At 32.6% G+C, this 15,332-nt stretch overlaps 1 protein-coding gene across 5 annotated transcripts in view; it reads right to left on the reverse strand.

Annotated features, from left to right (window-relative positions):
• Positions 1-14,029, reverse strand: part of ttyh1 (tweety family member 1) — a 62,144-nt gene extending 48,115 nt beyond the window's left edge. For 4 of the 5 annotated variants that reach the window (XM_003200152.7, XM_009292145.5, XM_009292147.5 and 1 more), the window contains exon 1: positions 13,371-14,029. The gene's annotated coding sequence lies outside the window, so the exon portion shown is untranslated. Of the gene's footprint in view, positions 1-1,783; positions 1,832-13,370 lie in introns of all 5 variants that reach the window. The other variant, XM_009292146.5, reaches the window with a different exon arrangement.
• Between the last annotated feature and the right edge of the window lie 1,303 nt (positions 14,030-15,332).

Raw genomic sequence — 15,332 nt, forward strand, 5'->3', positions numbered from 1 at the left:
ATGACACCATCACAAAAAGTCTAGCATGTTTGATTTTGAGTTCTATCACGTGGGTGACACTGGGCAATAGGAGCACATAATTTCTCGGTTATCTCAGCGGGTGCCTGCTGTTAATGCACCGGTCAGGTAATTTAAAAAGTAGACGGCATATGTAATTATTGGTGTTTAATGGGTGAATAAGATCAATCATTGGTTTTGCAAACTTTAACTACCTTTTCTAAAATATTAAGGTGTTTTAAGCAATTTTATCTGATAGACTGGCACAAATATGCAGACATCTTCATTCCCACAACGAGTTTCTGAGTTCTCTCATCCTTCCAACAGAGTTTGTTCCTTCAAGGTAATCTGGGAACATGCTCAGTATCGCGAATACATTGCAAAAGCATTTCATGCTAATTCAAATTTGTCATTACTAGTGAAAACAGTTTAATACAGTCTATCTGAAATTAGCCTATTATTATTTTATTTAACAAACCAACACAATCTCACAGCAATTCATGTTTTGGCGCATACAGCAGACTTGTTTTGAAGTGCTTTACCTCAAATGTTATTCGTTATTCTTGTCTATAGATAACTACACAACAAAATATACATAAAAATTAAGATAAAAACTATAGCGAACGAAATTCGAAAAGAAAAAAAAATTAATGAATTATAAGTTTTTTTGAAGTATTTTTGTTTGTGCTCCTCCGCCACTCAACAATAATATTAAATTATTTGTTTTGCTCTATGGAAAATAAAGATTTAATGAATGCTTCACTCTAATTGTTGTATCACAAACCTCTGTCATATATTTGTAAATGTTTTTATATTTCATTATTTTAAAGATTATGTCTTGAGCAATTGATTTTCCTTGATGCTGATGTGCTTTCATTTTCTCTGTCTCACTCTCAGCAGTTCAGGCTAAGGAGTGTTTAATAAGCAACCCTGGCAGGAAAATAAACATTTAGATTACAAAGAAAATATGTTAATATTATAAAGGAATAATAAGTTTAATTCTATCCATGTTGTAACAAACGCCCTTAAATAATGGAGTTAAGACTGAAATAAGATTTTTTTTTTAAATGAAATTGAGATAGAAAATATCGTTAAAGCAACACTTGTTGCTGCTTTGGGAAATAACGCTCGTCGCATACTTAATGGGATGACTGATTTTGAATAAACGTGTAGTCTAGCACTTTGTTACCTACTACAAGTCAGTATTTTATCAAGAGAAAAAAAATGCATAATCTGACAGTGACTTTCGTAACCGACAAAAAAAATCGTGTAATCTGACAGCGACTTAACATAGATTAATAAATACCCTTTTCAATGCAATGTTTAGTGTTTGCTCACGTTGGTAAATACATTAAATAGTACAACCTTATTGTAAAGCATTCCACATATATTCACATTAACACAATATATTTTTTTACCATTATCATATTTTCTATAATATGTAATATTATTGTTTATATAAAGAGAGAAAACAGTAGCATTTGAGTAATAAAACTAACAATGTGTGAAAAATATAAATAGACAAGTTATAATTTGCTTGGTTGACTTGCTTGTTGATTTTTACTTCCTAATAGAGGTTGTTGTGAGATACTTTGGAAAATAAGGTATTTATTTTTTCTACTCATTTTCTAGAACACATTATCTAATACAAATACACATTAAAATTCTTTGTTGTTGAAAAATAATTATTTTTAAAAATGTAAGCGGTTAATTGTAAATAACTAAAATAAAGACATGATTTCAACACTTAAAAGGAAAGTTTACTCAAAAATAAACATTTACTCACTATTTTCACCCCCTCAAGTGTTTTCAGACTTTTACGAGTTTCTTCATTCTGTTGAAACAATGTTCAATATTTTGAAAACCTTCAGTATTTGGAAACCTGTCTGGAAACCATTGATTTAGCAATAAAACAAATACTATAAAAGTCAGTGATTGCAGGTTTCCAACTTTTTTCAAAAGAAATGATTTTGCGTTCAACAGAAAAAAAGAAACTCACACAGGATCTGGACAAGTAAAAGTTGAAGAAATGATGACAGATTTTTCAGTTTGGAGTGAACTATGCCTTTAATGTGTTAAATTAACTTTATACAATACATTTATTACACCGCAGTTTGTGGACCCTCACATCTTTCCATTTGTGTATCCACCTTATTTTTATGTAAGAGCAGACTTTGGCATTTAAAAATGTAATGTGTTTGACTTCCTGTGTCATCCAGTTTAGCTGTTTTACTGCCTGTTTCGCAAACTGTATTTCTGAACATAATATTGCACTTAATGATTAACTCTGGTTTGTAGAACAAACAGTTTTACTGTTTACTGCTCTGTTCTTTTATTTGACAATTCTCTTTAGCGACTAATGAATCAGAAGTGTCACACATTTACAGTAAGCAGCTTACTTGAAAACAAGATAAAAAGGGTGGAATGACAAATGTGGTTCAATGATGTTCGATTTTAATCACACATCCACATAAATACAAACTATATAACATGTACAAAAAGAAAAGGAAACCCTTAAGAAAAAGAAGAGCAAGGAGGAGCAGAATGAAGTAAAGAGGAACATGGAATAACATGCGGAAATGACAGGAGAAACAAGGAAGAGGTTGAAAGTAGGTTAAGTAGAAACACACACACAAACATTTTCATTACCAGGACTGAGGTCCACTGGGAACACAATGGGGATTAAGTGATTAGATCATCAATGTTAAGAGAAGAGCCTTGAGGACACTGAGCATCCATTAGATCTTGATGCAGCTCACAAAAGCTTTTGGGGTTTTGTGGCGCCGAAATCTCACACAAGGGCTCCTTGTATCATTTTTTTCTTTAGGCTTTACAAAGTAATTATGACCTCATCTCGGGGTATTACATTTGTGAAATCATCATTATGTGTTATTGATAGGACTAATGGGATGAGTCCATGACCTATGAGCTACAAAATTGTGATGACCAAATTGTCAAACCAAATTGTCAATCATCAAATGCTTTGTGGAATACACTCCAATAACATTACAACCAGATTTACATTATTATAATAAAAAGCAACACGTTCCAGCACTATTAATTCAACAAGATATTAAAGAGCAAGTACACTGTAAAGAAAAAAAGGTAGACTCTACCTAAAATTTGAAGGTAACTTGCTGCACAGACTCAACCTTTAACCTAAAAAGCAATGCAGCAATTTGCCATCAAATTTTAAGTTGAGTCCACATTTACTTTGTCTAACTGTGATTTTCTGCCCCCTGCTGTGATGGGACCAGTTATGTATATTTTCAATTAAGTAATAGGAAGTTTAATCAAGTCTTTGTCAAAATTGTGAGTAGGCCGACATGAAACCTGCACGTGCAGAAATGTGCAGATTTATGCAGATTTTAGCCCATCATTGACTCTACATATTTACTTGTGTAAATGTGTGTAAATTTATATTTATTCAGTTTTTAATTCATTTTACTAATATTATTTTGATATAATAAAATAATATTAAAATGTTCGAATTATTTATTTACAATACAGTTTGTAAAGTAATATTTTCTTTCCATTAGTAGATATATTATATAAGGGACTTGCTTTGTTTACCAAATAAGTGAATCTAATTGAATTTGCATTGTAAACATTAAATAAAAGTTAAAAAGGTTTTATTTTTTATTTCATATATTATTGGTCCCACTTTATATTAAGTGTCCTTAACTACTATGTACTTCTATCAAAAAATAAATACAATGTACTTAACGTGTTTATGTATTTGAGAACACTTGTGGTGCTTTTGAGTTGGGATAGAGGTTGGGTTATGAACAGGTTTGGTGGTATGGGTAGGTTAAAGGGTGGATTAAGGTGTAAGGGATGGTCAACATTGTATTTACAAATGTAATTACAAAAGTTAATTACAGATGTATTTACATACAGGTTTTTAATCAAGCATAAGTACACAGTTAATACATGTATTTATACAATAAGTACATTGTAACAAACTACTAATTCCTGTGTAAGTACTTATTAGTTAAGGCCACTTAATATAAAGTGGGACCATTAAGTTTTTAGTTATAATACTCCTAAAATCATTCTGCAAAAATCTGCAGTTTTTTTTTTTTTTACAAAATTCTCTGCTGAAATAGCAAAATAAATGTCCGCAAATTCTGTCTGGCCCTAGTTATAAGCCATAAAATAAAGCAACCAGCTATAGGAAAACCATACAGTTACAAACGTTGATTTTATCCAAACGAAATCTGACAAAATAAATCTGACAATAAAAAGTACAATAAAAAGTACAGAACTGTATACCTAATGGCTTTGATGAGGTAAAGAACTGACACAGTAACATTAAAATTAATATATATACAGTTGATGTCAGAATTATTACTCCCCCCTATACCCCGAATTATTGTTATTTTTATTATTTTTCAAATGATGTTTAACAGAGCAAGGAAATTTTCACAGTATATCTGATAATATTTTGTCTACTGGTCAGTATTCTTTATTCATTCTTCATTATAAATAAGTCTTATTTGTTTTACTTCGGCTAGAATAAAAGCAGCTTTGAATTTTTGAAAACCATTTTAAGGTCAAAATTATTAGCCACTTTAAGCTATATATATATATATTTATATTCTACAGAACAAACCATCATTAAACAATAACTTGCCTAATTACCCTAATTAACCTTTAAATGTCACTTTAAACTGTATAGAAGTGTCCTGAAAAAATATCTAGAAAATTATTATTACCTGTCATCATGGGACAGATAAAATAAATCAGTTATTAGAAATGAGTTATTAAAATTATTATCGTTAGAAATGTGTTGAAAAAAAATCTGCTCTCCTTTAAAGAGAAATTGGGTCAAAAATAAACAGGGGGGCTTAATAATTCTGACTTATTCATTATACTGAAAGCATAGGGAGATCTGATTACGTCATCTGCTCGATAGTAGTGTGGGCTGAAGATCTATTTTGATGCTGGTTTCTCAATACTGTTGGTATTATCTGCATAGAATCATGGGTGGGTGGCTCAGTGATAAGCATTGTTGCCTAATATGCTAAAAAGCCTAATATAACCAGGAAGTTGGTGGTTTGAAGGTAGCACTTCATTGTGGAGTTTGCATGTTCTCCCTGTGTCCTCCGGGTGCTCCAGTGTTCCCCACAGTCCAAAGACATGCAGTATAGGTGAACTGGATCAACTAAATTGGCTGTAGTGTATGAGTATGTGTGTGAATGAGAGAACACACCAGCACTAGGTGTTTAAGTGTTAGTGTACTCTTAGTGCTGCTTTGTGGCGGTAGGGCATCCACCGCATATGTCAGAGTAATTGGTGGTTCATTCCACTGTGTGGACCCCTAATAATCATTGACTAAGCCGAAGGAAGATTAGTGAGTGAGAATTATGGATAATGTTGTTTTTCTGCACAAATACAGCAATTAAACATGATTGTGTTAAAAAAAATAAGTTAAATGCATAAAGCTTGAATAAAAAAATACAATCAGAGGTCTTGACAGGAAGCCTTTAACCGGTTATTATATGATAAATTGGAATAGGGCTGCACAATATAGATCGTTTCAGCAATACTGTAGCAGTAGTCACATTCATACATTCATTTTCTTTTTAGCTTAGTCCCTTTATTAATCCAGGGTCGCCACAGCAGAATAAACCGCCAACTTATCCAGCATATGTTTTTCCGCAGCGGATGCCCTTCCAGCCTCAACTCATCGCTGGGAAACATCCACGCACACTTATTCACACACACACACTATGGACAATTTAGCCTACCCAATTTATCTATACCACAAGTCTTTGGACTGTGGGGGAAACCCACACCAACACGGGGAAAACATGCAAACTCCACACAGAAATGCCAACTGACCCAGCCAAGCCTCGAACCAGCAACCTTCTTGCTGTAAGGCTACCCACTGCGCTACTGCGTCGCCTGTAGTCCTGTTGCAGGATGTGTAATTTTGAGTCTGAATAGACCCTTTTGATGTTTTTGAGTTTCTCAGTAGCGGAAGGCGTCATGGTTGGGTAAACTCATAGTGCACTGGATGGGAGAGTTCAACAAAAAATTATCTTACAATCCTATTTGCTGAAATAATAAAAGAAATACTCCACGACGGTGTTCTCAAGACTTTCAGAAAAAGGAAAAAAATAGTGTGAGACTGACGACGGCAGTCAGAGGAGAGAATAACTTCAAATTTACTCTCAACCCCAAAGACGCTGCATTAGAAACACCTCGCATAAGCGGTAATTCGTTTTTTTGTAATTTGACGCAATGATAATATAATACATTCATGGATGCACATATATGTTCATATGCTTTTTTACATTATTAAAATTATTAAAAACTTCCCAGGATTAAAGAGTATGATCACTGTTGAATGCATCATAACAGACTTGTGAAAAGGGTCCATAATAGTTCAACAGGACCTGCTTTTTGTCAAGTTTCTAATCCAAATATCTAAAAACTCTTAAAGCAAGAAGCATTTTCTAATTTTCTAATTGTAAACCTTTTTTTTATAATTCAGAAAAACTTTCTTTAAATTATGGTGGAGTGGGGGGGGGGCAATGGGGATAAGTCAAATATTACTATTTCCAACTAAAAAACAAGATTAACTTACATCACTTGTCGATTATTTTGCAGGTTAAAGGAATAAGTAACAGAAAACAAAAATCTTTTGTTCTTGTCTCGACAATTCTTCTTAATTTAAGAATTGTTATATTTTTGGACAAGACAGAAACGTAAAGCATTTTTGTAAAGATTTGCAGAGTCACTTCAAAGTTTATTAGAGTGATAATGTATCATTTGTATGTGTTTGTGACTGTGTTCAATGTGACGATAACTGTTTTCAAGGTATACCGTGGTTTGGAAAAGTCAAGGTTTTAAAACTGCCAAAATATTTTGTAAAACCATTCCTAAGGTGTGTGTAAGATTTTTTTATTAACATTTTTTTATAACAGTATCTCCAGCAGAAAACATATCCAAAGATGCCATTTTAAATTGTAAAGAAATCTGTGTTTTGTTTACTGTTACAAACTATTTATTCTTTCAAAAATTAAAATATATTGTTTTCAAAGGGAAAAAAATGTTTTTTACCCAGACATTTAAAAAGAATATATTTTAGAGCAGAAATCACAATAGCATGATACAGTGAAACTGTGATATTTTTAATCAAGGTTATCATACCGTTAGAATCTTACACCGGCCCATGCCTAGACTGTGTACACATTTCAAGTGAGTTTAAAACATTTGGGCACAAGAAATTATGAAGTTTAAAGGTTTATAACTTTTATATTTAAACTTTCAATGTTTTGCCCACTCCTACTTATGTGAAAGAATAGGTCAATAGTATGGATGTGTTGAATGCAGATTCTGATTGACTAATGAATATTCTAAGGTATGCACAGTTTGAATTTTAAGTTCAAATGAGTAGAATTAACTTTCAGTAAATTTTGAGTTAACTACAATCATTTAACTTGATAAAGTTGACTGTTGGGTTGGGTGAGAAAAACACATAATTAACCCTTTAACTAATCCACCAAGAAAAAAAAATGTTTGAATTGCATTTCATTACTCTTAATGTCGCTATAACAAACTCAATGCATTTTTTTTCAACAAATCCCATAATTTATCATTATTACATATACTATGAAAAATCTCACAATATGAAGTGTAAGACCAATTTATTTTAAAACATAATCTAAACAAAACATTTTGAATACTAAATCATCTTATTTTTTTGAAGAATGCCATGAAATATTTCACTCTCTCATTTAGTTTTCTTGTTTTGTTTAGTTTTTATTTTACAATAGAAGCAACACCAAGTGTAGTAGTGCAACAGGATTATGTTTGTTTGATGTTTTTTTTTTTGTAAACCAACAATGCTGTGTGTGTAAACCATTATTTAATTCTTTAAATGACTTTAACAGTCATTATTTAAAACAGTCAAAACATGGTCAACCATTTGGTAGAGCGGCAGTCAAAGGGCTAAGAAAGTTTTGACCATATTACAGTTCTATATCAATGCTACAAATGATTTCATTTTTAAAAGTGAAAAGCCAGCAACTGCAAAATGACCAAAACCCACAAAGACATTGATCAAGCAAAGATATATATTAGTATAATAGTAAATGACAAAGCAGGTCCTTGTTTTTCTTCTTACAAAATAGTGTATAATCTAAGAAAAGGGTGTATTTTTTCCCCAGCTCTCTATAAAGACACATATTTAAATGCCCTGCCACTTATCAATGAAACAGAAAGTGTTTTTGAAAGAGGGGAACTTACAGCTTAGATATTAGTAGAGATGCAGCTCAGAGACTCGGGCAACTCACAAATGTTAAATTTCTTTTTATTATAATCTCCTGTCAAAGGCTTAGGATACTCGCTCTGAAATGATGTTTTGAAATTAGCAATGGAGGCTTGGCTATAGAGATATGTAAGAAACTAATGACTTAAATGTCTTAAAACAAATCACCTAAACGCCGTCATTAGCGCATTTGGTAAACATGATAATTTAAACAGAATAACTGACTCTTCATCCGCTTTCTTCACAGCCATATTATCACCTCAGATGTGCTTTATTTCTAATAATTTGGTGGCACGTTGTCAATTGTTTTTACAAGTGAAATTAATACTAGGAATTATTCATTTTGACATATATAAATAAATAAATAAATAAATAAATAAATAAATAAATAAATAAATATATACATACATACATACATACATACATACATACATACATACATATATATATTACAACATATATACATACAATATATATATTTGATTGTAGATATTAACACTTTACATTTGTAAATTATGAACTATTATTAGCTATTATCATTGGCTACACATATCTGATAGGGCTACACTGTAAAAAAAATGCAAAGGATTCCACACAATATATTTATGCTGTCACAACATAAATTGATTAAGTTAACGTAACATATATGGATTGTGGATTGAAAGTGAATTGAAAATAAAGCAATTAAGTTGTAAGCATTAAAAAACCCTCAAGAACTGTGTTGATTTAGCTCATTGTTCATAAGTAGTTCGAACAGGCAGCAAAAAAATTTTTACCATTGTATGTCTGCAACATCCTCTGCATTGATATACCATAGTTAACATTTGAAACAGATAAAAAAAAAAGTTTCAAATAGTTCATATATTTCCTAAGTGATGCTTAACAGAGCAAGAATTCTCACAGTATTTGCTTTGTTTTTTCTGGAAAAAGTCTTACATTTATTTTAGTTTGGCTGCAATAAAATGAATTTTTACCTTTAAAAAAATTATTCAAAGTTCAATATAATATGTTTAATCATTTTAAGATCAATATTATTAACCAGATATGATTTTTTTTTTGATTGGTCACAGATTAAACCACTTGTATCCAATGACTTGCCTTATTAACCCAACTTGCCCACTTAAACAGATTTACATAGTTAAGTCTTTAAATATAACTTTAAGCTGAATGAAAAACTAGTAATGCCAATCCAGCATTATTTGGACTAACAGGTAACCTCACAGCCATAAGATGTTTAAACACTTTCCAACAATAAATCGCAAGTTTCATTTCCATGATCTGACCAATTGCGATAAAACATTGTTTTGTCATTCAGAGCTATTCTGAGAAAATATCAACGTGAGAGTTTTCAGAAACATGAGTCCACAACCAAAGCAAACCATAAGTTGACTGTTAAAGATATCAAACTCGACTCTGTATAGTCCTGAATAGCCAGCCTGATCTCATGAGAAAACGTAAGTATTTTACGTTTGTCAGTTTAGTGGCTAATTTGTACAAGTTCAGTCAAATAAAAATGTACGAATTTAAAAAGGAGGCGTGGCAACCAACTCCACCCCTAAACCCAAACGTCATTGGGTGGTGAGTAAATTTTAATAAATTGTACAAAATATATCGTACGAATTAGCCAGTAAATAAAAAATTTATGAATTTTTTACGAATTACTGATACGTGTGCTGAACCTTTTGACTATACAAGTTTGAATTCCTTGATGACATGTACATTTTACATATTTTAAAGATTAATTTTGGTTATATGTTGTTCTGACACACAAATATTAAAATCAATAATGTTTATAAATAATATTAATAATAATAAACATTAAAAATTCAGTTCTTAAATCAGGTCTACTAATGACTCAGTATCGTTCCTTTTGCACCCACACCTGTCCAGCATTGTTTGATCAAACAGGTAACATCACACCATAGTCATAATATGCTTAAACACCTTTCTAAAAACTATTTCCAAGATCTGACCATGTCATCTGACTTAATCTAAACATTTAACATCTCACATTCCTAAACGAGCAAGAAACTGCAGGCTCCATCACGAATAACCCTTACAATAGTGTCTGATGAATTTAGCTCATAATGATGTCTGCAGGCTATTCATTTACCGTTAGTGTGAACTACCAGAATGCAGTGGGTCAAGGCAATACACTGGTGAATTGTGGTGATTTGCTTGGTGCAGAATTATCACAACAAAGCCCGTTCTCAAATGCAACTGGGAATAAAAGCACAATAATGTGAAACGGTGTTATAAACGTGCAGACCGTGACCGAGACTGGAACACTACAGCGCATCTGAGCATGATGCATTCTGTCAGCTTGTTATAAGAATGGTTCGCATTGCATAACGCAAGAGACATAATGCCAGTTTGGAAATGGAGCAAGAGAGAGAAGATTTGCAGAACAAAACACCTTCCATTTTTATTCCTTTCATTTCTGTACTGAAAGGTAAAATAGTCTTTTTTTTTAGATTCGCTATAATTATACACAACAGATATGTGCAAAATAAAAATGGTTTCCAGGATTACCAATGATGTCATCAAGAGGAGCTGTCATCCAAAATAAGCCATTTTAAGCTTGATGACAACTCAGTAGATTTAAACATATTTTTGGAATTGCCATTTCATGACACTAGAAGTAAACATGCGTCTCTGGCTTAGCTCAATAACATTTTATGAACACTTAAACCATAAATCTGAAATTTTTACATGATTACATGAGCATGCTAATGACATGTAGATATTTGAAAGTGTGGTCATGTCTTTGCAATATTTTCCATTATACTTTTAAATTCAGAATACATCATTTTCATATACAACTAAACTCAGAACCCCTCACCCCCTGCATATTAATTTGTATAATCGACTGCTTTATTAAAAGAAAAAATTAACCTTTGATTACATTGAACTTTGCTATGCATAAACAAAAGCTTAGCATTTTAATTGCTAATAACACCCTCCATGAATAATCAAAGCCTGGACTGCCTCTGGAAAGTAATAAATTTGAAATAATAGTCCAGCAAATGACCAATGATAATGGTGTGAAATAATTAGTCATACAGCATTAACATTTAAAATGGCTATTATAATACTTTGTGGAAATAATGACCTGACTTCACTCGAACAGTCGATCAACCGTTTTATATATCAGATAATTACAAACAATATAATGAAATGAGGCTATATACAGTTGAAGTAAGTATTATTAGACCCTTAGCCCCCCTGTATATTTTCCCCAATTTATGTTTAACAAGGAGAAGATTTTTTTTCAACACATTTCTAAACATAACAGTTTTAATAACTAATTTCTAATAATTATTTTATCTTTGCCATTATGACAGTAAATGATATTTTACTAAATATTTTTTCAAGACACTTCTATGCAGCTTAAAGTGACATTTAAAGGCTTCACTAGGTTCAGTTGGTTAACTAGGCAGGATAGGGTAATTAGGGAAGTTGTTGTATAACAATGGTTTGTTAGACTATCGAAAAAATTTATAGCTTAAAGGGGCTAATAATTTTGACATTAAAATAGTTTTAAAAAAATTTAAAACTGGTTTTATTCCAGCCAAAATAAAACAAATAAGAAAAAATATTATCAGACATACTGTTAAAATGTCCTTGCTCTGTTAAACATCATTTAGGAAATATTTAAAAACAATTGAAGGGGGCCAATCATTTTGACTTTAACTGTATGCATGCATGTATATATATATATATATATATATATATATATATATATATATATATATATATATATATATACACCAATATATATATATATATATATATATATTTTTTTTTTTTTTTTTAACTGTATGCATGTATGTACATATATATATATATATATATATATTTTTTTTTTTTAACTGTATGCATGTATGTACATATATATATATATATATATATATATATATATATATATATATATATATATATATATATATATATACACCAATTTCTGTTTAATGGAGGGAAGATTGTTTCAGCACATTTCTGAGCATAATAGTTTTAAAAACTTATTTCTAATAACTGATTTATTTTATCTTTGACATGATGACAGTAAATAATATTTTACTAGATATTTTTCAAGACACTTTTATACAGCTTAAAGTGACATTTAAAGGCTTAACTAGGTTAATAAGGTAAACTAGGCAGGTCAGGGTAATTAGGCAAGTTATTGTATAACGATTGTTTGTTCTGTAGATTATCGAAAAAAAATTAGCTTAAAGGGGCTAATAATTTTGTCCCAAAAATGGTTTTAAAAAAATTTAAAACTGCTTTTATTCTAGCCGAAAGAAAACAAATAACACTTTCTCCAGAAGAAAAAATATTATTAGACATACTGTGAAAATGTCCTTGCTCTGTTAAAAATAATTTGGGAAAAAATAAAATAAAATAAAAAGTTAGCCTATTTGTTGTTCCTATGGATGTCAATAGGACACAGGCTTTTGACTATCTTCAAGATATCTTCCTTTGTGTTTAACAGAAGAAAAAACTTATACAAACTTGAGGGTAAATAGTGCGGAAATTGTCATTATGGGCGAACTATTACTTTTAAAAAAGGCCATACTCATCACTACTGTGATTCAGAACAAATAAGTGGCATACAAGGTGGTCTGAAGAAAGTTCATAAGGGTCACTGCATGGGGCCATCGTTTGTATTTATGTTTGGTGTGTCAATAAGTAAAATAGCTCTTTACAAAGAAATGTATATATAGACAATAATTCACAACAATGCAATTGTTCCTAAACAAACAGGTATTGACGAAAGCTTCAAAATGACCAGAAACTAAATAGGCCAGGATTGATTGTTGTTTGCACTTGTTGTGTGAGCTGACCCGCGCAAGACCAATCGATCTTATTCTCTCTGACAGACTGACTGACTTGCATGCTTGTTTATGGAAATCATATCCAACAGTATACTCACAGCTCTTTGTCTTGGCGTCAGGAAACATTACGGGGATCTTTTGTTTGAATTGACTCGCAATTCCCTCGCACACCCTACTAAATTATCTGAACACATTTTCACTATTTGACACGGCTAATGAACCCCATTTTTATGGCACAGTTGTAAAAGGTTGCCCACCTTAATTTGTAGTGCTTCCACGTCTCTCAGGCTCGTGAAACGTTAAGTTGGTTTGCGATTAGAAACTGAGACCGGTGACCGTTGAAACGGTTTGCATCCTGAGTGTGATATCGACAAAACTACAGGAGGCTATTTTCAGTTCCAGTCTTTGTGCTCGCTGATGGATGGGAAACAGGTCTTCAGAGGAAGAGGCGAGAATCCCCGAGGGGTGTTTTAGGAGAGGAATGACTCCTTCAAATCCCGACGCCTATCCGTCAGTTTCACTCTATCTGAAATCCGCCGAGAACTTGAAGCATCGTCCACTGCTGGACGCCAGGACTCATTGAAACCGAAAAAACTTCCGAAATTAATCGCCTTCAGTCAGAAGGAAATCCCACAACTATGTCGTCGACGTAGCTTCCACACAAAATAAATGTCCAGTGTGCAGAAATAGCAAATCCATAACATCCAGTGCAATTGAAATCCTTACAGCTGAAGAGTGTTCGTTCAAAATGCTCACGTTAACTATTGCTATTTTGCTTTTTAAAACATTTCTCGTAGGAAAATAGGTGTGTTTACATGAACTGTTCCATATTAAGACTCTAAATAGCCTAATTTAAGTAAGCGAATGTCAGATTAAAAATACTGGTGTGGTCCTGAGGGTCCCAATGATCAGGACTGAACTTCTCTTTCCCTCTCCCTATCTCTCTCTCTCACACACACACACAGACACACACTGTGGGTGTTTGTGTGCAGGAGACAAAAAGGGATGGAGGGATTTACACATGTACTGTATTTAGAGAGCACAACACAAAATGACAGACTAAAAGACAGATGATTGTGTGAAACCAGCATATCTAGTCCATTCATTGGTCAAATCTGAGTTTAAAAATGCACATGAGGAGATTTCTGAAATGTAATTTATGCACTTTAGCAATGAACACAGAATTCCCTGCTTTATATGATTATTTAAAGCCCTCATTTGCCACAAATTAAGCAGGTCATGGAAAGGGCTGAGAGGATGCTAGACTGTCGTTGTGAGGTTTAACTGAGATGGTGGATTAAATCCAAAAAAACTACAATGAAAACAACAGAACGAGGAAGGGATGGAGAGATGGGTATTTGTGTGCCAAGGGAGTATGGGGGATATGAATGCATGAGAGAGGGAGGGTGGTGTTGGTTTTTCTGTGTCACTGAAAGAGAAAGCGAGTGAGGATGGGGGAAGGGTGCTGGATAGAGGAGCGCAGGAGGAGGGAGGGAGCCAGGGATGGAGAGACCGACTGCACGAGCATTCATATATGTGTGTAGTGTGTGCATGTTTCCAGGAGGAAGGAGAAAATGATGTTAGGTATGCAAGACTTCCTCGCTGACATCTCTCAGACAGAGCTGCTACAGTTATGTGCACGCATACGCGAGACAAAAAAGATTCATAAATTGAGCTGTTTGGTTTGATTTCATCTCCGGTTTGATGTAATGGGTCTCAAGACATTTTTAGGGGCTAAACGTACAGCTGTTCAAGGCTGTTTGTTTGATCTTGAATTATTGAGAGTGTGTTGCTGAAATACACAGCGGTGGATTATTTATTTATGTGCAGTCCACTTTCAGCGAAGAAAAAAGATTACACATTCGCCCTCATGTCCAATTTGATAAGTGGTCCAAAAATACTGCAATGGACTGAGCCACTTAGCAACATCTTACAATGTGTGAAAGAAAAAGAAATCAAGAAATAACCATGCTTTAAGCCAGCAGTGTATGCCTTTGCTCTTGGGTTGTTTTAGCACATATTTGGGTAAAATATTGATCAACTTAACATTTTTGTTATTTTCTTTATACAGTCAGATTTATTAGCCCCCCTTTGATTTTTTTTCTTTTTTAAATATTTCCCAAATGATGTTTAACAGAGCAAGGAAGTTTTTACAGTATGTCTGATAATATTTTTTTTTGCTGAAGAAAGTCTTATTTATTTTATTTCGGCTAGAATAA

The sequence above is a fragment of the Danio rerio genome, chromosome 16 (assembly GCF_049306965.1).
Source record: "Danio rerio strain Tuebingen ecotype United States chromosome 16, GRCz12tu, whole genome shotgun sequence".
NCBI classification, from domain to species: domain Eukaryota; kingdom Metazoa; phylum Chordata; class Actinopteri; order Cypriniformes; family Danionidae; genus Danio; species Danio rerio.